The sequence below is a fragment of the Agelaius tricolor genome, unplaced genomic scaffold (assembly GCF_023055355.1).
Source record: "Agelaius tricolor isolate 1412-34295 unplaced genomic scaffold, bAgeTri1.0.p SCAF_3, whole genome shotgun sequence".
Classification (NCBI taxonomy): domain Eukaryota; kingdom Metazoa; phylum Chordata; class Aves; order Passeriformes; family Icteridae; genus Agelaius; species Agelaius tricolor.
Window position 1 is genome coordinate 20,432,998 of NW_027269263.1, and position 26,170 is coordinate 20,459,167.

General features: G+C 40.6%; 1 protein-coding gene across 3 annotated transcripts in view; it reads left to right on the plus strand.

The window, feature by feature from the left end:
• GRAP2 (GRB2 related adaptor protein 2) overlaps positions 1–26,170 on the plus strand; it is a 101,914-nt gene that overhangs the window by 56,648 nt on the left and 19,096 nt on the right. The window contains exon 1 of one of the 3 annotated variants that reach the window (XM_071422926.1): positions 3,349–3,488. The exons of 1 other annotated variant lie outside the window; for it this stretch is intronic. The gene's annotated coding sequence lies outside the window, so the exon portion shown is untranslated. Of the gene's footprint in view, positions 1–3,348; positions 3,489–23,484; positions 23,605–26,170 lie in introns of those variants that run through there. One more of the 3 variants, XM_071422924.1, reaches the window with a different exon arrangement.

Here is a 26,170-nt window from a genome sequence, read left to right on the forward strand (position 1 = left end):
TCCATCAGCTTTTCCCAGCTCAATACTCAATAGGAGATGCATTTTGGTCAATGCAGCAGTAGCATAAAAAGGGAATGCAGCCTCCAAATGATTTAAATGGTGCTTGTGAATTGTTATTTCACAGCTTTAAGAGATGTTCCTGTTCCCATCCCTTCCTTTTATTGGTTAGCATAAGGCTGGGTAGATTTCTGTGCAATTCCCAGGTGAGTCACCAGAGAAGGTCCATTTTCATCATGCATCAATTTGATTTCAAGCCCTGACAAACACCCAGCCTCAGGAAGGGAGACAATGGTGATGTACTTTGTGAAAACAAAAAGTAAAAACATTACAACTCCTAATAAATTTTGTTTTCCATGTGAGCCCCCTTCCCACAGCTCCCCCTTATGAACATGTTTCTCTTGTGTGCTACCTACCACAGTCCAGATTAAGGGATATTTTAATGCAAGGATTGGCATAAATTTCAAGCAAAAGATCAAAATGGTACCTTTTCGCATTTCTAAAGAATAGAGCTAATTAACCTTTTTATCAAACTACACATTTTCAAATTACTTAAATGGGAAATATAGTGGTTTAATTAAGATTCCGCAGGGAGAGACAGTTGCAAACACTTGGAACAGAGAGAAAGTGGGATGTTTATGAGGAAGGTGCTGTATGCTTTATAACTCCCTGTCTTTTTCTTGTTTGCACTTCAAATGGAGTCCATTTTTATCTGTCTATCTCCTGCTGAGAGAATCTGATTTTATCATGTGTTTCAAGGAAGCTATTAAAAAACTTCAATCATGAAATTCTTCTTTCCCTGTGTATGTTTCTCTCCCCCCCCCTCTCTCTCTGTTAGAGTTGCACTGTGACATTGGTTATATGGCAGGATACATTGATTTTTATTTGCTTTATAAGTTGATTAGCTAATCCTCCTGCAATGGAATCTTTTTTTTTCAAAAACCTTGGTTCCTGTGTTTTCCTTGGCTGGGTCCACCGGTGATTTGACTTTTGTAGGTCTAGGACTTTGATGTGTATGCCACACTTTCTCCTGTTTCTTTGCTTTTAGTAAATGGTGAAAACTGCAAGAGTGACAGCTTCAGGGTCTATATACATACAAAAGGAACAACATGAACAATGCCAGCATACTCCTCCTCCTCCTCACTTCAGGATCTCAGGAATATTTCAGAAATGTAAAAGAACATACTAACTGATATAGCATTACAATATCAGTGTTTTGGTGGCAATATACAAAAATAGTTGAATCATAATTAAAAGAAGTTATTAGCCTAAAAGATCTGCCTCTGAAAATTAAAAAAAAAAAACCAAAACAAGCCAACAAACAAACAAAAAACCCCACCCTGAAATATAAAATTTGGTAGATATTTGCATTTAAGTAATATTCAAATTAAGCTACTGAGACTATGAAAGCATGAAGCCTGGATAGAGCCATGCATTAACTCCCAGCCTTTTGCTTTTGTCAGTTAATGTCAGACACATCATGCCATATCAATGAAGCTGAACACTGTATAAGTCTTAGTGCTAGTAGAAAAGACATCAGCATTGGATTGTTGCATTTGGTGCCTCTGTTCTTGAGCCAGCTCCACGTGACTAATGCTACAATGGTGCATATGTAACTGAGTTTTAGTTTGCTGCTAAGATTGACAGCTCTAATGAAAAACAAATAATATTTTTGGCTGAATAGCTAAGAATATTTTATCTTAAGCCAAATGGAAAGTTGTGCTTTGCCCAAAAGCATTTTTTATTATTTAATGTGTTTTTACCTTTTTATTCAAATCAAAGTAAATTGTGAGCTAGAGAGCTGGTTTTAGCTGGAAAATCAGAACATTTCATATTGAAAGTACTTAAGCTATTAAAAATGGCAAAAGAGTAATTTAATAGCAATTACAAAACACCTTAATTGGTCTCTGTAACTTTTTGAACATTTTGAAGATATAATTAAGAATACTTTTTTCAATACTAGATATTTCAATACTATCAATAAATTTTTGCCTGTTTCAGTTTGTGACACCTGTGCTCTTTTGAAGAACACAGATGGAACCTCAGCAACCTGGCTGCTTGTTCTACAAAGTCAACAGTAATTAAGTGTTAAAGTATTTTTTTTTGTGCTGCTTTTGAGCAACAGGCTGGGAAAAGCACAGACCATTTGGCCAGGCTCTGAACCATATCCAAGGAAATGGTAGAAAGAAAAGTGGCTTCAGGAACTCAGAGCCATGTGGATCTCACTGGCTCAGGAACTCAGTAATTTATGAATCTATTTCAGCTGCAGCAAATGGCCCTTTCATGGCTTACAGCTACCCAGCAGAATTTAGATGATGTTTTTAGGCTGTGATTTTAAGAGGTCCTCGACTGGTGGCTGCAGGGGGAAATTTCACTTGATGTCAACTCCTTTTTGTTTCCTCTGAAATGCCTCATGTTAATGACTGCAGACAGCACACCAGGGAGGCCAGGGCAGGGGCTGGCACTTCCAAAGGCAGATTTCTGCTCTCCAGTAGCAATCATTTTTCCAGCCACCAATGGTCCTTCTCCCCTGGGGCCCCGCTGACCCCTGGCAGCCCTTAGGCTGCCTTCAGGAGGAGGGACTGGAGCTCAGAGAGCAGAGAAGAAAAGATGGGAGGGAAACTGCCATTCAGAGGCCACCCCAATACACTCTTGGTAGCAACCAAACTGATGCAACAACTAAATCAGCAAATGTGTTTTTTCTGTGTTCTTGTAAGAATCACATTTTTATAGCTCTTTTTCTCACAGCTTGAAGACAGCCCCCTGGTTCACACTTATTGCAGAATCTGGTGGCATCCTGGTTTCTCTCTCACATCTACTCCCTCTCGGGCTGTGCCTACACAGGCACAGATGATCTTTGCGTTCGCCTGCATTTGCTCATGGACTCCAAGCTCACAGGAGCACTGTGCACACACACCCATGGAACCTGTCACGTCACAGGGGTGTGTGGCACCAGAGGTGCTCCATGAATTCATGTGCTGATGGCCTATGGCCACTGCTGTCCCCCCAGAGAGGAGGGGGCATTTTTGGATACTTGCGATGGCTTGCTCTTGGGGATGGATCACTACTAATATCTGAAGGGGCCAGTGCTTTCCAGACAGATATATTAAATAACTGAACACTGAGCAAGTTGTGAGGTGCCCCAGCACAGCTGTAGCATTCAGAGGAACTGCTCTCAATGCAGTTTCCCTCACAGTAAGACAGTAAAACCACACTAAGCTGAGTCCCATACCCAGCTCAATAAGCTGCTGTGACTGTGAGTTCCTGTGTGGTTTGTGGTTTGCACTCTACCAGCTTGATTGGCTGCACTTCATGAGGGAGAGGCTGAGATGCTGGGCTGAAGATTTGTGTGTCCCGAATGGCTCCACAGACTTTGGTCCTTGCTAAGCATTTGTGCTGAAGACAGGTTGTTATGAGACTCGTGCCATTCCCACACTGGTTTTTCCCACCACAGATCCTGAAAGACCAGAGTGTAACTACCTGCCACAAAGGTACAGATCTGCTTGGGGGCTTGCTTCTTTTGCTGTGAGGTTTTACGGGTACATGCATTGGCTAAATTAGCATTGCATTTTCTACAGAGTTAAACAAGTAAGGGCTTATCTGCAAGGCTTGGGATTCAATGTGTTTTCTTTTCCACTGCAGGTGCATCAGGTTTTTCTTTTTGTCAGTGGGGTATCGGGACTGTGCTCAGGAGGAGCATATTTATTGGAACAGAGCAAAGAAAATAATGAATAGGATTTTTTTATTTTTTTTTACTAGTCACAAGCACAAGGCAAAGAAATAATCAGTTTTCCCTGGTTGGGAAAAATTTAGGGTTGCTCTAGCAGAGATCAGGCTATTGTGTCTCCGAGACACCCATTGTGATCATACTGAAAGGGGCAAGATGCCTAGAAAGAAAAATGCTTTAGGCACCTGGAGATTTGGCATTGTTGACCCTCCTTTTGCTCAAAACCAGGGCTTTGCTGCTCAAGTAAGCTGTTTTTCCTGACCTGTTATGTCTTCTGTGAAATGTGGTTTCTGAAGGGGTCAGATGGGCATAATTTTTCCTCACTTGTTTTTAAATGTTGTTGTAAAGCTTTTTTGATGCATTGTAAGCATAACAGGCAATATTGTTATGAGACACATCTTTAGACTGGAGTGCTATAGAGCTGCATGGCAAGGTCTTTCATGTGTTTCATGTATATTTGTGTGCATAAAGTTCATAATACTTTATGCACACAAATATACATGAAACACATGAAAGACCATAGTACATGTCCTTTGCTTGTAGGAGCAAAAGGACATCAGTCTCCAAGACATGATTTAGTAGCATCCTATCAGTACAATATTTTCTTGGAAAAAACAGTAATCTAAGCTCTCTTCAGCAGCAGCAGGAGAGCCTGTCACATTTATAATTGTCCAGTGAAGAAAGGTTTAATGATAATTGAGCTTTTAGTAAACGGGCATGGCAGGAGGAACTGGGCCTTGGGATGAAAAAGAGTTACCTACCAGTAAAGAGTTACCTACCGGTAAAGAGTTACCTACCAGTTTTGGCATGGAAGACCCCAGATGATGCAGCCAGCAGTGCCAGTCATCCACTTGAAAGTGGAAAAGAGACAAACTCATGCTTTAGCCTCTGCCGCTAGGTTTCTGAAGAGGACAAAACTTCTGGCTATCATGTGATGGCTAAATGAATTGTGGAACAGATAGGAAGGAAACCTGTTTCCTTAGCAGTGAACAAATACATTGCTCTTGCAGTGAAGCAATTCCCTTTGCTTTCCTATTTTGTGACATTTATTTCTATTTCATTCTTGCATTTGAACTTGGCAATCCCACAAAGAAGAGATTAGGCACAAACAAGCACTGTCATTCCCTTTCTTATCAGGAAAGCAGAATAACCTGGAGATGGATGGATATGCACTGTGAAATGCACACAGCTAAATTTAGCTTAGTTTTGCTGTCTAGATTTTGGAATTACTTTCATGTCTACCACACCCTTCTGCACACATCTCCTAAAATTGTTAAGACTGACGGATCTGCCTGGGCAAAACAGGCAACTTTCAGAAAAAGGGGGCTCTGCTGCTCGAGCAGGCTGTTTGTCCTGATCTCCTACGCCTTCTCACTTTAGTTTGCATAAGGTAGAGCAAGGCTGTAAGCTTTTCTGGTTTCTGTAAGTTATAGCCATTATTCTAGCAAGAGACATCACTTTCCTCTTCAAACTTCATCTTCCTTTACCTGGTTACGTGGAAATTCTTTTTTTTCCCCTGATGATTACACTGACTTTTGCAACCATAGAGCAATGCCCTCTGTTTTTGCTGATTCAAGGGCCAGTAGTGCAGTTGTGATGTCCCCTGCCCCATGTTACACTTTGCCTTCCCAATCAAATTGCAGCTTGACAGCAGCTCTCCTTAGCCACAAGCAATATCTGAAAGTTTGGCAGGCAAGAGGTTGCTATTAAGCCACAGTTCTGGAACTACTGCTGTAGGCAGTCTCTTTTGGTTTATTTTTATTGTCTGATACAATGAAAATTATCTTCATTCTCTTCCCTATGTTTCTTCCCTTAACATTGTTTTCACTTGAAATTCTGCTCTTAGTGGAGCTGTAATGTATATATGGATGTGTGTGTGTGTATAGATATATACATATTTTTACATGTATTTATTTATACGTGTGTATATATATGTATATATACGTATACACACACCATAAAATACACTCACTGGCAAGTTCAGTCGCTGGTATCAGTTAGAAGAACCTACCCACTGTGGCTGACAAAACACCACATGTTTGACAAGTAAGGAAGTATTGCTACCAACAGTTGATATGCCTGGGCCTTTGGGGCTCATTTTAGATTGCGTGGAGTTTTATAAATCTAAATTAGGCCCTGATTTCTTCTACCTTTCTTCCTCATCTCCAGAGTCTGGTTTTGGTCTAAGAAGAATGTAGCAATTCTGTCTTTTATTAGTTCCTCAAAGAGCTACATAGAATCATAGAGTCATCAAGATCGGAGAAGCCTCCTGAAATCGAGTCTGGCTGTTAACCTAGCACTGCCATGTTCACTGCTAAGCCATGTCCCAAAGTGCCACATGTATGCTCAGTATAATGATAGCAACACACTTCATTTAAAGCTCAGGGTTGACTGCCAGCCATATCCCAGTCAGCACAAATGTTATGCGAAAGTCCCTCGATATCTTTCAAAAATCTTTATTTTGTAGCTCCCTTGAAGGAGTCCTCGGCATCTTCTTAGCTTAGCTTTCCACCATTCTTTGTATATTACCATCAGTAATAGCCAGCAGGAATGGAAGTATATTACCATCAGTAACTTTGTCTTTCCTGCACAAGCCTTTCATCTTAATGTCTGCACACATTTTTGCCTATTAATGGGTGTTTTACTCAGCCATTAAGACAGGTGAGTGTGAATTCTTTCACTTTATAATCTGGCCCACGTACATGAGTGTGATGACATTGAGATGACAGAAGCACTAAAGCTGTACCAGCCTAACTTGACAATCTGCAAAAAACCCTGCTGCCCTGAGAAGGCAGTACCCCATTCCATTGAAATATCTCTATGTACAGCTTCACTGAAATTTTTAAATGTGTCCTACAGTTCAGAGAGGTGAAGTGACTTGCCCAGGAATGCACAGAAAATCTTTAACTGACCTGGACTTGGAAAATTGATTCCTACTCTTCTTTTTTCACCACTAAACAAGGGTGACTTGTTTCTGCATTTTATAGTGATTGTTTGATTTTAAATGTGATTTCAAATGACTGCTTTTTTAAAGGGATGGAAGGGAAAGAGACTTAGACAAACAAGAGTAGAATTGGTAGAGACATCAGCTAAGCTAACAAATGTGTGTACTATAAATTTCACGGTTCAAGATACAAACTAATTCCCATGGTACAGCCCTTCTAGGGGGCTGATACTGTACTCAAATGCTTCTGATGCTTGATTGCTACTGTCCTAGGGATGTTGAACTTACCCCACTGGGTATTCTGGTGGAAAGGAAGGGTGTCTTTCTTTTCTTTTGACTTTTGTCCAGAATGCTCTCTCTGAAGCATAGTTGCTGTCTATTATTTCTAAAAGGATTTCAGATAGATGAGAATTTAAATAAAGATGTTTTGGAATGGTCTGAATTTTTCCTGTAGCTTTTTTTTTTAAGTTGTTCTGCTAATTGGAGAACCATGCTAAAGTACCTTTTAAATAATATCTAAGCAGAAGGGACTACTCTTTGAGGAATAAGCTTGCTAAGAATGGACACATTATCCTGGCACTAAAATCAGAGGTCAGTACTGTAAAATATTATGAGGTAAAAGAAAATTAGTTGAATGCCTAAATGAACATCATGTGCTAACACATGATGAAATTCTTTTTTACCTGTCTTTGAATTCTAAGATCCATCCTTCCTCTCTCTCCCCAACTCAGTCTTTTTTTATAAACGGCTTTATCTTTTTGGAGCAGTGTACAGTACTAATAACATGCCACTTTTCCCTCCCGAGGCATTATATACCTTACATTCTCTAGTCTTTCCAGTTCCCCAGTTGTTTTATCTTATCTCATCATGAAAAATCTGCCGGTAACTCACAGAGCACAAACTTAAACCCTTGGAACTCTGACATTCCTTTTTTATTTTAAAAATCTAGTTACATAAATAACATCATGTTTCTAGGTCAGAAGCACTTGCAATCCAAACAGGGATTATCTTAGGATATGGACCAAGTTCTGAAATTGTCCCTGTGCATAATCAGGCTCTGGTAATTGTTTTTCATGCTAAGTGCAGAGTGTCTAAAGCCAGGACACTGGAGGCTTCTCTCTCACTGTTTGTACATGGCACTCGCTGTACCACATCAGACTGTTGGTCTGTCACATCCACTACTCTTCTCTAGTAGTGGTCAAAAATATTGATTCTGAGAAAGGTGACTGAACCCTCTATGAACCAGGCACGCACAGCTCCACATGGGGATGGAAGAAATGCTTTCTAATTTTGTCAGGGAGTGTAGTTTACAGTTTCAAGTGGTATTATCAAGTTTCGAGCTGTATTGTCATTACACTGCTTGGACTGCGCTTTCTTGATAATTCTAATAGTGTAACAGATCTCTGAGATTAAATCTATCAAAACATAAAAAACCTCCCAATTTCCTCAACTCTCAAAGATAACTGAGTCTCATCTGTAAATACTTTCCCATCTTAGACAGAAGATGAATCTTAATTCATTGAAGCCATCAAATACTGCTACATTCTCAGTAGAAGGGAATGATTGACAGGCAATATTACATTGCAATAAATTACATCAGTGGTGTCATAATCATGTTATTACCTTCAGCAGAGGCCATGTGCAGCACTTGCATCTTTTGCCTACTGGTTTGACATAGCATATACTGCTGTGTCCTGTACCCCAAGTAATGACACCTGTACCATGAGCCTAAAAGGTTTAATGCTCTCTTCTCCATTGGCTGTAACAAGCCCATTCAGTAATGAAAATCTCTGATTGTGTTGTCGGATTAGCTTTAAATGATCTTCAAGAAAATATTTTTCCCTTCCCACAACATCACAGCAAGGCAGCTCTCAGTGGGGCTGACGCTGCTGCTCACGGAGTTTCCTCATTGCAAGCAGCAGCTGCTTCACTCTGTTTCCAGCAGAAGTGAAGCCAACTGCTCCTGCTGAGAACTGGTGCAAGTTCTACTGTCTACTAAGAAGCCTGGTGTGAAGTGATGAACATTTTGAAAGGACCATTCTAACTGTGGGCAGGTGTCTCGAAAGCTCTATTTGTAGCATCATCAGATGGAGTAAATCAAATTCCAAGTCTTCTATGAAGGGAAATTTTTTAATTAAAAGTATTGTAAAGGTAAAAAAACTTGGAAAAAAATCTTCACATATTGTCTATACAAGATTTTTGTGATCTTTAAGCAGAATAAAAATTTGGATTAATTATTCCATTATTGTGGCCATAAAAAAAATTAAAGATCAAACCCAGAGTGTCAAGTTTCTTAAAGAACCCATATTTAAGAATAATTTTACTTAGTAAATTAATTAATAGATTCACATGTAACATATCAGGAAATTCATTATGTGCCCATACAATTAATGCTGTAATTCTTAATGTATGCTGTGTTTCTCATACATAGCAAAACCACTGAATCTGAATTTTAAGTTCAAAGCTCAGGTCAGCTGAAGGTACACAGACATGACTAGTACCGCCATAGAACACACTAATTAATTTATTTTTGTTTTCTAACTAGTTTTCAACATTATTCTGACTGTTTCCCTTGACTGTTGAAGTCACTGGAGCAAACAAGGTTGAAGCAAGCACAAGATGATGTCTGTAGAAATTAATAATTCATTAATAACTGCAACTGTGAAATGGGTTTAAAAATACTTTCTTAAATATCCAGGGCTTTTGAGGGTCAGTTGTTTAAGCATCCTGAGTTTTATTATTAATTAGTTCTCTTACAGAAAAGCTTCAACTGACTTTCAGACACCGTGGATGTTGGAGACTCGGTACTCCTAGAAATTATACCTTCATTGCAAAAAATAAGCAGTGTTTAATAGTCAAGTGGTTTACTCCAGGTTTATTGCCCCATATGGACTCTCAGGGAAGAAAAGGCACAGGTGATTTCATGGCATTGTTGCTAGCTGTGGCCAATGAGAAATGCTTCCTTGCAGGTGTACCTGTACCAGCTCAGTAATAATTTCATTGGCAATTTAATAATCAGTGGTTGTCTTGATGTAAAAAAGAAAACAGAAAACCAACTAAACACATCAGTTCTTGAGATGCAGGCAAAGTCATAGCAGAAGAAAACCCAGTCTCAGCAAGCCCTTTCTAAAGAGAGGGGTGAGGGAAGAGTGAAAATAGAAGGGAGGAAAGATGAAGGGCTTGTTTGGATGGGGAGCTCTCCCAGTGTTATCCCAGGATGGTTGTTTCAATACTTCAGAAAAAAAAAAATCCTTTTTCTGATTTGATTTCTTTTTCTTTGGTAGTGTCTTAAAGCTCCCTACATCTGCTTTTATTTTGTCTCACTGTAATAAGTCATCAACTGAAGGATCCTTTCGCCTCCACCACTAGCTAAACAGATTTTACCATTCCTTGCACACCATACAGAGACACTGGGAATGGTACCACACTTGTAGCCACTGCTTTGAGTCTTCTAAGCACTTTATGATTTCAGCTGGTAATTTTGGGGAGATTTCTAAGAAAAACCTCAGTGCTTTAGGAGGTACTTGACTCAAACAGAGTCAAGCTCTTTTCTCTGAGTCAATACTGAATGATGTGCCTAAGCACATTTCTTGCACACGAGACCTGCATCTGTAGGTTGATTGCCTGTGGTCATCAATTATCCTTCAGTTAATTGCATAAGCCTAAAGGCATCTTGCCCTGATAACCCAGGCAGGTCAGTTTGATTACAGTTTGCCTTCTGCATATCTGACATTTCAATTTTAATTGGGCAGTTGTTGCTTCTGCTCTTCACCTGCTGTGCACTGCTGAAAAGCATTGGAGGATGGATTTTATTGTTAGGTGAAGGGATAAACAGAGTCAGGGAAAGCAGCCACCAAACTAGAGGTGTCCTCCAGGGTAAAGCTGGGGTCAAAGGACACAGTCTTCATATTTTGACATTCAGACTTACCAGTTCAGCTAACCCATACCAGGCATGTCCAGAGAAGTGTTATTTTCAGTAAGGCTGCAGGAAAAAACACCAGAGCTCATAATAGGGCTTCTTCATTAAAGTGCTGGGTAGTTTTAGCAAGCAAAGGCAATGGAACAGCTGTAATTCTTTAAAACACACCAGGGAGAAGCTCTACAGCAGTGGTCTGTGTCTAGTACTGCTGCATCCCCACCCCAATGCAGTCTATCAGGATACCAGATACACAAAGTGAGTCTGAATATAACTCATGATTTGTGAAATGCATTGGGAATCTCTTGGAATGAGCAGTGGTTATTTTCCTAATGAATTACGGCTGTTTTGAACAGTTTTGTTTGTATGTTTAACTTTTTTGCTTGAAATGGTTTTTAACTTTTGAGCAGAATGTTCTTTTGAAATGTTATTCTCCTTTTCAATGTAAATACTGGCATGGTATTTTTAGGAAGTGGTTTTGAATGCATCATCTTCTGCTCGGCAATCTTGGATGCTTCACTGACTCAAGCTTCAGAAGGGCTGAACATCCACCGCTTTCCTTTCTAAGCTGCAGAGATGAGCAAAGTCCAACCACCATCAGACAGAGCAAATAAGAAAACAGTAGTCCAAAATTCAGTAAATGCTGTGTGGATGATTGTGGATTAGCTTCTTTTACAAAGATGATCACTTTATAAAGTATAATCGTTTTTGTACAGCTAAACTAAAAGACAAGGCTTATCTGTCAAGGCAAAAGAGACAGCCTACTCTAATCAAATATAGCAAGATATGCAGTAGTAATGAATCTGAACATTGTAGTCCTTAAATCTGAATGCAAGTGAAGTAGATACAAGCAACTGATAGAAAGCAGAGCAGAAAATGGAAGTGCGGTGAGCATAACAGGGTTTTGATTTTTTTTGTATGGAAGCAGAATTGCAGTGTTGATAAAGTTTTTAGATGTTTTCAATTTGGAAGAAATTCAACTCATTCATTGTGGAAGTAATCACATTAATCCCTGTTTTCCTTGGTTAAATCTCCATGTAGCAGTGCACAGGCCTTGTTTAAGTCTCATGACGAGTAATTCCTGCCACTGGCAGTTTTCTCACTGCACAGCCTGTGAGAAAAGCCTTGCCATGATCAAAATGCATCTTGAAGGACAAGAGCTGCACAGTTCCTACAGTTTCTGGCTCTCAAAACCTTCTTCTGCAGACTTTCTAAGTATTTAGAAGAGGAACACCTTCTTGAAGGCTGTATGAGCTACATGACATGTAGTGTTTTCCACTGTGCCGAGTTAAATAACTGTTTTTTCCAGTTTGGAATTTTCCCCTTTTTTCTTCTTCTGCTTTATTTCCTGAGTTCCATCTCAGGAAATAATCAGATTTTTGAAACTATGTAATGAGGGTCTTCAGCACACAGAGTTCAGGAAATAGTGATTGTAATGATAGCCTCATTTTAGTGTGTGTTTAGATAATATGCCCTTTATAATTGGAGTCTAACACTGCAGTCAGTATCATCTTATGAGTGCATATTGAAAGGAAATCTCAAATAATTTAATGCACGTCTTCTACCTAAATGATTTCCATGTCTTTAATCTAGGCAAGTGTATGATTTATATCATTGCCTGAATGAGACTTGTGTTTCATTAGAGTAGTCACTGTAGAAAGATGAGGTTACGTTCTCATTTTGTGTGATTTCAAAATTAACCCTGCTGTGGGCAGGGGCTTGAACTGCAGGATTGCCACAAATTCCTTTTAATCTACTTATTGTAGGATTCTATAGACAGCTCTGACCCACTGTTTTTTGTTATGGAGCACTGTATGGAAAAATGCCATTTGCTCCAAGTGATTTGCCATGTGGGTAGGAAAGACAGTGAAAGGCTAAGGAGAAAAGATGTAACACAATAAGTAGTCCCACAGTAGTCCAAGAGAGTTCAACAAATAAGATATCAATTCCCTGATTTTTTTTTAAATTTTTTTTTCCAACTCTTCCTCATGAGATGATCCTTAGATGACAGCAATGATATCAGCAGAGTGTGTTCTGGAGCATGTCTTGTAGGAACAACTGTGCATGATGTTTTATTGTGTCGTGGAAGAATAACTTATTTTCCTCCCCTCATAGACCATAATGTGATGTTGAATGTAACACCTGGCTTCTTTAAATACGTACACATTTGTTTCTCAGTCTTAGAAAAAAATCCAGGTAAAATAAACATATTCTTATGCTTAAGGGAGCTGGTAGGACCAAAGCCCGTTCTCAGGGGATCTGTGAACTGCCTTGTAGCTGTTGTAGATCATGTTGTGCCTCCGTCCAGATTACCTAAGCTATGATATCCTCAGCACATCTGGAGGTCCCACTGCTGCTCAAGACCCTCATGGGTTTTACAAAGGCCTTTGGTGTGGAGTCTCCCCTAATTGCATCACAAGTTCCAGTAGTTACTAGACCTTTTCCTCAAGAAGTGTGCCTTGAAGTGGACTTACTAATAAAAATTGGATTTTCATCTCATTCCATTTTATCTTCTGTAGAAAGCCAATACAAGCACAGTGGGTAAATTGGAATTGCTATAATATGCCTGCAATTGCCAGCCAAACAAATCAAAGAGTACATTTTCTCTAAACTTTTTGAACTAGAATTGCACTCGCTACTTAATGGGACATAATCTGCAATGACTTGGCCCAATGTTTAGGCTTTCAGATAATGAAGCTTACAAGGCTTAATACGAATCCAACCGTCAGGAATGCGCACTTTTGTTTTCATTAAAGCATTTTTACTTGGAGATTTAACTACTGCTCCTCAGTGGTTTGTATGCAAACTGTGTCACTGAGCAAAAATGACTAAAACTGAGAGAGACAATGTCCATTCTGTGTTCTGTCCCCAAGGTTAATTGAGTGTGCTATCAATAACTTGCAGAATAGTGGGGGGGCATCTACACTGGAATACTTTGAGAGGCTGCCACGTATTCTTTCCATGGAAATCTTTAAGTAGGTGGTTTACTGCTAATGATGTTTGACAAATGTATAAATTCCAGCTTCTGCTGACACCTGCTCGTGCTCTTGGGCGCTCCTTGTCACCCACATGCACACAGCTCACACACCTACCCTTCAAGTGTACACAGACCAGCTCGTTCCGATTTGTATTTGCCAAAGAAAACAAAACACACATCACCTGAAGTATGCTCATGGGACCTCCCTTCCTCTCTTCAGGCATACTGCCAATGAACATCTTTCCTTTATATTCAGCTCCCTAGAGATAACACAGGCTCAAGTATAATGTTTGCTGAGATGTGTTCAGGCTTGCAAGTAGAATGCCTGCTCCTGTATGAAGGTAGAAGAGGCACTTCATACGGTGCTGTGTTCACCCAAGCATGCATGTAATCTCTCATTCTCACACACGTGCAGTCTGCTGTGTTCCATGCATGTGTTGTAGCAAAAAATTTAAATCTTTCTTCCCATCCTGCTTAATATGCAAATGTGGATAGCACATCAAGATTGGAAATAAATGTAGCAGAATGACTTCAGTCAACCTGAAATGTCGAATGACTCATTCACACCCTTTGCACAGTGTTCCCTCTTTGCCACATGCAGTCTATTGAGTAGTCTGAAGGCTGTGTGGCTCCCTGCTGCAGAGCAGCAATTGATTACTTGCTCACTGAAGGACTGGGACCATGATTATTTTTGCAGGATGTACAAGGGTTATGCAGAGAGGTTCCAATGAACCTCCTTGCCATGACAGTGTGCTGTGGGAAGGGGAAATGTAGGATGTCACACTTGATCTTCCTATAAAGAACTTTCTGTGCTTAATTAAGTTTCAGTCTAAATGTTAGTTCAGTAACCAATATTCTTACATTATGGTATGACCCATTTTTATTCCAGATAATAAGAACCCCTTCCAATCTGATATCATTTAGTTTTGGATTAAGATAAACAACAATTAGTTGTACCTAATTCAGAGTAAAAAATGTCTACATGTTAAATCATTCAGAAACTGCCACTGCACTTTAATTTCAAAGGTATAATAATCCAAGTGAACTACAAAATGCATTGACAAACATGAAATATGTTCCACACTTCTACTTAAAATGGTACAATCACTGTGCAGAGAAACCCCAGGAATAGTAACAAGCTGGCATTCACACATCTTATAATGAGAAGAAAAGTTGGATTGGCTGTTGCAGTTGCATCTTTATATGTATGAATTATTGTAATTTATTTCTTTTAAAACCCTTTCAGAATCATTCCCTAATGCAGATGCAAATGGCCTTAATTTATAGAAAGGTTTTGTAGCACTCACACCTTGCAAAAGAGGTTCTGTGTTTAAATGGAAGTTGAGCTGTGAAGACCTATTAAGCAGAAAAAATATAGTTAAGACAACAAAGAAGCTCCAAAGGTAAATTTGCAAGTGGGGCTATTATGCAGTGAAGATATCACAACTGTGCTCATTATACCACAACACAGATTCCACCAGCAGCATTTCAGTTTCTCTGCCCTTACCTAAATGGGAGGCTTTGTATGCGTATCAGTTTGTCAATTCTTCTCAGAACAAAGGTGGCTGAGCTGCAATTATGTGCAACATGTCCAGGATAAGAGGACCATGAAAACCAAGCAGTTAGATTCCCTGTGTTTGTATGTACAATGTCATAGCTAAATGTATGTTGAACTAAACTTTCGTATTTCATTCTTTCATAAAAGTACAAGAGGAGAGGAAAAATATACAAAGGAAAAGAGGCAAAGCAAACTTCACCCCACAAATTTTGCAGTCAGATGAAATTTTGTATTTTGTTCAAAAATGGGTTTATGTTTAAAAGGACAAAGAACCTTTACTTTTTCTTACTGACCTAACTGTAGCTTTACCTTTGTGCAAATCATATCTGTTGCAATAGAATCACACTATTTAATTTTAGTACGAGAGTTCCAGATTTTGCACAGTTATCTGTGGTGGCAGGACCAATCTTACACACACACACGAGGGGGAAAAAAAAAACCCAACCAAAAAAAAAAACCCCCAAAACCCCGCAGTTTAATCTCTGATCTTGCTCTTCTTCCCATTTTACACATTTTTTTATCAGCTGGTCTTATCAAAGAAACATGCAATAGGTGATTGGAAACACATATTTTGTACCCATCTGTATATACTAGCAGATTTTCATAGCATTTAGTTCCCATATCCCACTCAAATGTATTGCTCCAATGCAGAGTCCAATATAAGATTAAAAACTATTTTTACTAGATTGGATTAATGCCTTAATGTAATGAATTCTCTAGGCTGTGCTATGCCCAGAAATAAAGACATTATATCTTTTGCATCTTCCATCTTTCACATAGAAAAAAAGGAGTTTCATAAATGCTGTGGAAATGAGCCAATGACATAAGGTGAACTTGCTCCTATTTTAGCACAAATATTTACAGGTTTTTCCCTAGATTTCCATTTCACATTGCAAAGCGCTTGATTGCTCCTGGACAAAGGGAATTTAACATTCATGTGCACATCCAGTGTGTATTCATATGCAGACCTGCATGAAGACCAGAATTCCTCAGCTCTTAGTTACAGGGCAAGAGCTCAGATTTACAGATCAGCATGCTGGAAACTATGTTTTCTGGAATTCTCTCTCTGACAGTCACAGTTAGAAATATTTAAATCTTGAGTATTCTTTCCCATATTTTGAAACCCAAATACAAGGAAAGCACCTTGGAATATCTGTATCTAATTGTAGGTGGGTTTTATTGCCTGTTGGTTGGTTGTTTTTAATCAGATCTCATAGTGTCAGATTCTTGTTTCTGTTTTTACTCTTTTGCTTTGGAAGTGACTTTTGAAAAGTCCTCCCTGATAGCATAAATGTGTGAAATACATCATCACTCTTCATCCCAGTCTCTTCTATGATCGATTTGAGAAATATAATTCTCCGTCTGACTTGCAGCCAGCAGAATTCCCCAGAGCTGGTCACAGCTTGTGTGATTCAGAGAAGCTCTGAAGGCACTTGAAATTATACCAAAGACCAGTTTTAGGATAAGTAGTCACAGGATTTCCCAGAGCCCAGGCATGGCCTGATGCCCACTTGATCCCTCTTGACTGCAGTCTTTTACTGGAAGTAGATCTCAGATGATGAAGATTTTAAAGGGCCGCACCCACATAAAAGCAGGTGTATGAACATGTGCATAGATACCTGAACAAATTCAGAGGTGTGCATTTTGCTCTTTTTCTGCCCTAAATCCATTTATCCTTCAATGAACCCGCAACATTAGTGCAAATAGGTTGCACACAGGCAGTTCATTGGTATATTGATATGGTGTGTTGATCATAGTGGTCTGTTGCAGCCCTGAATTTTATGAATTCATGAAGTGCAAGCTCCACCTGTACACAGAAGTGGATCCCTTGCTTACACACAGGCACAGTGGGAGCAGGGTTGGTGGGAACAGGGTTGGTTTTTCTGAAGAGGGTTGGTTTTCTGATAGCCACACATTTGCAGTGCACCATATATCAGTCAGTGCTGAAGTTTACCAAGAAAAGATGAGAAAAATTGAGAGGCAGTTAGCAAGATAAGGTATGAGGAGATTTAAAAGAAAGTAGCATAGAAGGAAGTGGCTACATTTTTCATGCTTTAGTTGTTTGTCTGGAGGGCTTGAGAAGGAGCTGCTCAACAGTTGTGCTAAAAGAAAAGATTCAAAGCAACTTCCCATCAGGCAGCATTCCTCAAGTGTCTGCTCTCAAGGAGCAGTCAGGGAAAATTCATTCTGTAGGAAGCAGTTAATGGGGCTGCATTACCGACCCCTTATTGCTCTGTCTGATAGAGAGACAGCAGGTTCACTTTGGCAGCTCCAGAGCCCTGATCAGTCCAGATTAGTGGCCCATCATCTGTCTGCCTTAATCAGGCATGTTTAGATATATTAATCATGATTAGAGGGGTGTAGTGCAGGGAGGGGGAAGAAAGAAAGAGTGAGATTACTCTTCTCTAGCTTCAAATGGAAGCTTTGCAAATCCCACTGTGTCAAAAGGTGCTCATCAAAGGAAAATTTAAATCCTGGAAAGGAGTGTTTTGTTGAACACTCCAGCACTGGATTCAAACCACTGAAGAAGAGTCTCTTTTTCTTTCTCTCCCTTCTTTTCTCCATCTGCTGTCTTTACATGCAGCAAAGAAGAAAATCAGCAGCTCATGCAACCCACATTGATTTGGCTTGATATCCCCTGCTCAGCTTATTTGTAGCTCAAATTTTAACTGTTATTTCAAAATTAGCCATCATCATAATAGCCGAGACTTCCGAGTCCTGTGTTCTTGTCATGTTTATCTTTTGGGGATGCACAGGGTACCATTGAAACTAAGTCCCAGTTCTAGGACTTACTTTGGTACTTGTTAGTGTCCAGAAGGGATGGTAATAAATTGTAAAGTCTGGGAAGAAGTTCTTTTTTTCATCAGTAGCAGTGCTTCTGTGGTTTAAGATTAGAACACTGTTAGAACACTAATATATAATTAGTATTATATAGTGAGATGTGCCAAATTTGCTGCTGTTGTAACTTAGTATAGTTCACAGATGATGATGGAGATCAACTGATTAACACTTAAGAGTCTCTGAAAGAGACCAGCAAAGAGAAGAAAGTTTTGGCTCCCAAGAGACCAGCAAGGAGAATAAAGTTTTCTTAGACCTCCCTCCATAGTGAGGAAGATCAGAAACTAGTCCTGCTGGTAGAAGGCTACAGAGCAGAGGTCAGACTACAGAATCTGTGGTCTTTTGCCCTGAGTAACTGGGCCCTTTTTTGCTCTTAGATGAGATAAATGTAGGACAGGCTTGGAAAATGTGCTGTTACGAGGAATGTATTCTGTTTGTCTTGTTCTGTGGCCTCCAGCCTTCTTTGGGCCTGCAGATTCATCCAGGTTTCCAAGTGAAAAGTACAAACTGCTGTGTCGTGAACAGAGACCTCCTTGACAGTGAGCTGGATCTTCTTTGGTCCCAACAGCCATCCTTGAAACCCAGTTCATGGGCCTAAACTGGAAACTCTGACATGGAACACTATAGAACACAGCAGGCTTGTTTTGGCTGCATGTGCTCAGAGCAGCTGGCAACACAGGAGCTGTAAGGCAGCTCTTCCTGTCTGGGGTCTTGGGCAGCAGTGCAGCATTTAAAGAAAATCTGTGGAAATCCAGAAAAACTATTTGGTAGTGGAAAAAAATAAGTCGAACTTCCCTTTCTCTGTTGTAATCTACTCCTTCCTCCTCTGGTACTCCAGTCGGCTCTGTGACAGTTCAGGTCTTGTGGTCTTGTAATTGCTGTCAAAATTATAATCTTGGTATGTCACAAGACTGGCTCAGTGTAATCACTGTACAAATGCAGGAGGTAGAGAACCTGACTGCTTAGAATAAAGAAGCTGCTAGAGAGACACTAATAATTCAGTAGCAGGAATTATGGAGTAGGGGACGTAGAAGAAAAAGTTGGCAGGTTTGAAAGGATTTGATGAAAATATTAAATATCAAGTTTGCCAGTACTTCTTTAGAATAGGAAAGTAGAGGATCTTAGCCATAAACTTCCAAAGAAAAATCTCTCAGAAGTGCAGAGATGCTCCTCAGCTGAAATGGAAGGGGATATCTTTGGAGATCAATTCGCAGAATGATGGGAAGCATTGTATGAATTAAGTAGCAAATTAACACTGATGTTCAGGATTAAAACCACATCTCCTTGCAATAAATGGATGGGACCAGGCAGTGAAGTTGTATCCTCTCCTGCTGGATACACAACCACAGAATTAGAGCAGTACTCTTACAGGTAAAGCTTATTTCTGTAAGAGAATTGGCTTCACACCTTTAATTGAAATTATTGTACCACTTGTGAAGGCACAGTAGGCTTCAGTCACATCAGCTAAACTGAATATTGTATGTGAGGGTGATGGTGACAAGATCAGCACTAGAATAGCAATAGCTTTGCAACTGATGCTGATGACTGAGTTTTTTGAAAATCCTGGGACATGATCAAAGAGGACTGTTGCAGGTGAGCAACAAGACACAGAGCTTTCAAGACAATTTTTGCTAATAGGAAGCACAGCAAATTGGGAAAGAGCTCTTCCCAGATCAGTTCATGGAGCTCTGCAGGGAAGCTTTTATAGCACTGCCACTTCTGTGCACTCAGTCCAGAAAAAAATAACTGCCTGCTAATGACCTGTCACTGTGGACAGCCCGAGCAGCTGTTTGCAGAGAGCAAAGCTGGGAGAGGATGAATTGCTCTGAGTGCAGCATATCTGAATGTGAGAACAGGAATAGATGGGAGGCTGGGAAAGACTAGACAGCTTCCATTCATAACGTTCAGCTTTATGTGGATTTACAGTCCTGATGCTCCCAATTCCACAGATGCTGGGTCATCACTTACAATTACTTACAACAATTGAAATCTCCCTTGTTTCCACAGTTTGACTTCTGTTTCCCTTGTTGACGGTGTTACTTTCTGGAGGCAAACTAAGAACGGGGGAAGCAGTTTATCTTGAGGGTAACAAAACCTGGCCACTTAATTCTTCGAGTATTATCAACTCAATTCAGAGTAGACAAAATATTTGATGTATATGTTTGGTTGGAAATTACCATTTTTCCTTTTTCTTTGCTTTTTCTTTTCCCTTTGGTTTTCTTTCTGGCTGCCCACATGTTTCTCAGATGAAACTAAAGTGATATTAAAGCTTCACTTTAGAAACTAAAGTGAATAAAATGTCTTGGAAAAAGATTCTTCTCTTGAAAATTTCAGGCCAGCAAGAAATCACTAAGATTTTTGTGAGACAGTGTGTTCTTAGGCAGTTTTCAGATGTGTTTGCAGACACATCTGTTTTGGGTCACTCACCTAAGTGCAAAAGCAGGTGTAAGTTTTTCTGCATTAAGCTTTTTAAATCCAGGTCTTCTCAGTGTGTATAATAGCTATGGTTTGACCGTCCTGTCCGGATTGTGTCAGTAGCAGATAATGACAAAGAAGTCTGCAGCAAGTAGCTGTGGAATAACCTGTCTGCCTGGGCTGGGTTTAACCCAGTTTTCTAATAAAGATTGGCTAAAACACGGCTGTATGGAGTCTGATGTCCTTCCCATTAGGTTTGTTTCCATTACTTATGGCTGAAGTATCTGTATATTTCTTCATATTTCTCAGCATAGCTGTGATGGATGTATTCTGCAAGGTGAAGAGGTTAATGTGTTACCGTAACTGTGACAGAGGAGGAATATATAGAAATGGAGAAGAAAGAAAAGAGAATTATTTCCCATTCTATCCTATTTCCTATCCTTTCTCAGTGTTGGAAGCTTGCCAGTATTGAGTGTTTTGTTTATAGTATAGAAAGCCACATCTCTTATGCCTTGACATTTAATAGATTTAATATTATAATGCAATAGTTCTGGATACATAACAGGAATCCAGTGTTTTGTGACATTGTCAGGCAGCAAGCATGAGTGACAAGTCACCAGCAGCGTTCTTGCTGGGGGGCCCATTAGATCACATCATGGTAGAAAATAGAGAAATTAGGTCGTTCCAGTGTGTAACGTAATGCAATCTGTCATGCCGTTCACAGACCATGAAAAAGCACAGAGCTTAAACCTAAGAAGACCATAAGGACTGGTGTCCCACCTTCCTGTACAGAAATTTATATTTCTCACTTACTGATAGCTACACAGAAAACGTTTCACAACATGGCAAGAGTTCACTCCTGTACTCTTCCTTTAGCCCCCTGCCTGATGAACCTGTATGTTTTTTCAGCAAATATATTCAAGATTATCCCATACAGAGGGAGTTTTCATTGTGTCTACCCCTGACTTGTCAGAGTGCTTCATAATGTTCACATTATGTTTTAACTCACAGATATTCCAGTGAGATTACTACCTCCCCAGAAGGTGGTGTGGGGCAGGGACTACCACCTGCCAGCCAGCTGCTGGACCATTCCTCTTGGACTAGCACATTGTGGTGGTTTTTGGTGAAGGGCCACATCTTCTAAGGATTAATTGGGTCAGGTTAAAGTCACAATCCATGATGCTGCTGCACCCAGCAACCGCTGCTTGGGGAAGGAGAGTGAGAACTGGACAAGTACATGTCACAGCTTCTTCCCCTATGGCCTCCCAGATTCTGACACTTTTGAAATGAAGTCCTAGTGCTTAGCATATGAGAAATGATGGATAAAACTTCCTGTTTACCTTTTTCATGACTGTCATTATTTCCAACGTTGTTTTGCATTTATCTCTATGACAACTTTTTTTAAGGGTGAAAGATCCCAGTCTTTGATTTGGCCCTTCCTTGTTCAGAAACTTCCCATTCCCTTGGTCATCTTTAGTTGATTTCTATCTGCTATTTCTGATGCTACTGTCTCTGTTTGAGATGGAGGGATGAGAAGCAGCTGCTGTATTCAAGTGACAAATATTCAAGCGGGTGCCCCAGGGATTTGTACAGTGACATCATGTTGTCTTCTGGTTTGTTTTGGTCACTTTCTAGATGCTTCCTAACCTGCCTTTTTGACTTCCACTCAGCTGACCCTTTGGTAGGACTCAAAGAGCATCTTAAAGGTGTCTTTTCCCAGTGGTAATTGCTAATTTAAGCTCATTCCTGTGTTCATGTAGTTATGTTTGTTTTGTCCCGCGTGCATTGCTTTTGCAGCCATCAGCACTGAGATTCATCTTGCACTTCAACAGTATTTTTAAAACCATCTGCAAGGCTTTGTGATCAGATTTAATTTGTATTACCCTGGATATTTTCTCATCAGTAAGTTTTGTCACTTCATGTTTTCCAGATCATTTATTAATATTTTGAACAGTACATTCAAATTGTTTCATAACTTTTAATCAGTTGTTAATCATCTATAGGACCTTCCCTCCTATTTTTTGAGAACTTAGGACTCTTTGATGAAAGACTTCATTAAAAATGATGTAGAAATGCAAATTTTATATCAAGTGATCACCTATATCCACATTTTTATCAGCTCTTTCAGAGAACTCAGATTTGTGCCATATGACTTCCTTCTACAAAATCTGTGTGAGGAGGAATTGGTATGTTATTTCTCTCGTAGGACCAGTAATTCATTTCATCATTAATCTTTTAATCGGTTTCAGGCACACAGAAGTCACACCAGCACCTTGCATCCCCTCAAAACACATCTCAAACACTGGCATTGCGTTTGCTGCTTTTTCCTAGTACCGAGGCTTAGTTAAGTCTAGCATTGTAAGCCACCGTTTAATTGCTCAACTTTCACTATTTCATGTTCAGTTTGGATTTCAGTCAAGGTTGATAAAATATCAAATCCGTGAATTTACCCTTGTTCATTTACTGTTTTTTCCTGAAACCTTTTATTCCAGTTCTTCATCCTGAAATAGTTCTCCTGGCTTTCCTCTGCAAAGAAAACTCCAGTGTGGGAACCTTCTTATATCCCTATGGGAGATGCATGGATGCAGAGAATTCATTTCGCTTTTGTGCTTCATCCTTATCTTCTTTGCGCATTCTTTTTACATTTCAATCATCTGTCAGCCCTACAGACACACTCTGGCAGGCTTCCTGTTTCTGTTGTCTTTGAAAATTATTTTATTGCATGTTTTTATGTCTTTAGCTACTTGTTCCTCAAGATATGCTTTTCAACAGACTTACGGTTTCTCAGTTAACTTAGCAGATCTGTGCTCATTTCTGTTTCCTTATTTGGGTAGAACTTGCACTTTTTGAGGGACCCTCCTTTCTTCATCTGTTAAACCACCCTGGGCTGAAGCAGCAGCCAGGGGCAGCTCCTTTTGAACCGGCACCACCATTTGAAATATGCGGGGTACCAAATATTTCTGCCATGAGGGACTGGACACTGCCCATGCCCGCTCTGTCCCGTGCCAGGCACGGCTGTGTCCTGTGTCCCCGTGCCCACCCCGGGCTGTCGCTGTCCCCTGGCACGTGGCCCGTTGCCGGTGTGCGACACGGGCGCTGAGGGAGGGGCCGGGGCTCTGGCTCGGGGCCGGGCCTCGGTGGCCCCGCAGCCGCTGCTCGGAGCCAGGGAAGGGAGCGCAGCGAGGGACGGGCTGGCCACGGCTCCGGGACCGAGGGGAGCACCTGGGACCAGGTAAAGGGAGCAAGGGTGGCTTGGGAAGGAAAGGTGAAGGACTGCGCAGTAGGGGCAGAGCGGGGGATCCCAAGGCCATCTTGTTTATCAGCTTTCTTTTGCAGGACAAATCCCTCTGCTCCTGCCACATCTGACCAGCTGGGATGTGAGGGAGGAGGTAGGCGAACAGAAGGAGGTGTTTCCCCACCACCGCAGTCCCCCCACACCAATCCTTCCAGCACAGCAAAGATTTGGGATTTTATACTGTCGCAGTTTCATGCTGTGATATCATACCTGGTACTGTATCAGGTGCTCCTCTCTTTGAGCCTGTTGTTGCAGTTGCTTCCCATGTTGCTGCACAACTCTACTCTGACGTGATGGGAAGGAGCACAGAAGACCTGGGTTCCCTAGGGAAATTAAGCCCCATCCTATTTTGGGGCATTTCTTACCAACTGCTGTTGGTTATAGAGTCCTGAAAGTTTGTTTGTTCTGTGAATCCGGTTCCTAGGAGGCTTATTTTGTTTGCACATAGGCTCAGCCAAAATGCTATGCATTGCTCTGCGTGGCAGAATAGCCAAGACTTAAATGCATCATTTCTGAGTGTTTTAGTGACTTGTTCTCCCTTATAAATTTTACCCTCTTATCACTGACAGTCAGCGAAGCTGCAACGTTAGCTCAGTAGCAAAGGGTTTGTGTTTTTGGAGCTAAATATTCCCATGCCACTTGTATGTGGCTTAGCTGGTGAAAACAAAGCTGTTATCTGCAACAGCTCTCTTAGATTACAGGTCCCTTCTCCATTGTTTCTGCTGAAATGTCATCTGGAGTTCCTGTGCAGATGCTCAGGGTTGAATCCTGTTCCTGGTTGCTCATCAGTCCAGCAGGTTGTTCTTGCAGAGCCGAACAAAGACACGGCAGCTCGTGCTTATATCTTGGTGCAAAACCTCACTGGATGAAGCTTCAGAATGGAGATGTGTGCAATTTTTTATGCTACAGGCATACATGTAGAAACTTTTTGTATATGGTTTCATTAAGTGAGTGCATTGTTGTAATTTTGCTCTCCTTCTGATGTAAGTAGGTGAAATTAGGAAAGGCTGAGGCTGGGCAGTCCCTGAGTGACGAACTCTTCATAGGTGGTGACCTTCCCTGGCACTTTCACTGCTGAATTTGGAACCAACATGGTGTAGGGTAACGGTGTTAAACTCTCTGGGACTCTGCTGTCAGGCTGTATTGCTTACTGACATGTTTTAGGCCTTGGCACTTTCCATCAACAGAGACACTGATGTTCTTGCTCAGGGAATGGCATTCCGCCCAACAAAAATGCCTACCTTGTGCTCTGAAAGCCATGCTGCTTTTCACTTTTCATTTTGTGAACCTTCTGTTGCACCAGCCCCACAGAACTGCTGTAGCCTTATGCCTCTTGAATCCACCCTATTACAAAGGTGAACCACAGAGAAAATTCACCTGCATGCAGAAAGCCAGCACAAAATGAAGGCCGCTGGTCAGCTCACGGTTGGAACTGAAAAATCCCTCTTTGAACATTGCATATCTTTCATGCTAAACTCTCTACAAAGGTGATTTTCACAGAGAACATTATGGACAGTCTAAAATTGTCCTTGGCGATCAAAAGGGTAAAGGAGTTGCACCACGCGGTTAAAAGCGGAATTTGGGATAAAAGGTGCGTGAGAAATGGAAGTTATGATAACAGTGAAAAATTTCCTGTCTGTGTTGTGGGGTGGTGCTGGGAGTCACAGGCATGCAGAGAGGGAAAGAATGGGCTCCAGGCAGGGGAGTTCTCATGAGGGCCCAGCACTGACCCATGTGGAATGGGGATTCTCAAGTTACACATGGAGGGAGGAACAGGATCAGAAAAACAGAACTGGTTTGAAGTTCAGGTGCTGAAAAGTGGTAGGCTGGAGTTCAAAGACACGATTATTGGCTAGTGTTGCTTTAGTAGCTGGTGGGGGAAGAGCTTAAGGCCAGAGCATTACTGCATTGCTGATTTATCTACACAGCCAACACTGTGGATGCTGTTTGAGCCACTTCTAAATCCAGCCGCTGGCAATGAAAGGCATATTTAATCCATGTGTTAGATTGTTTGAAGAGGTATCTCTCTCCTGGTCTCTCCCTGAGGCTGGGATTGCTGAAATTAGAAAGGAAGTGAGAGGGAGGATTTTAACTGTTTCACAAACTCTTCTCCTTCGGAGGGGGCCACATTCCAATAGCACCTTTAACATTTGGGTTATTAAAAAAATTAAAGTTTTCCTACTCTCTTGCCCCTGTAGAGGGAACCCCCACTACTTCTCCTGTATCTAAGAGATATAATCAAAGACAGGATTTGTATTTAAATAGTTTGCATTTAAATTGTTTTTAAGTGTGTTCTTTTCCTCAAGCTGGGATTAATGGTCTGCATTTAGGAGTTCCAGGATCCACCTGCACTGTTGGCTCTGATCTCTCTGCAGCAGGCCACCACTGCAAGATAAAACACCAAAAAACAACCCTTACTAAAGTAATTCTCTTTTAGTCTTTTTCTTCAATTGTCTTCCATGAAAGAGTATAATTGTTTAACCAGTTCCCTTAAGGGTTAATT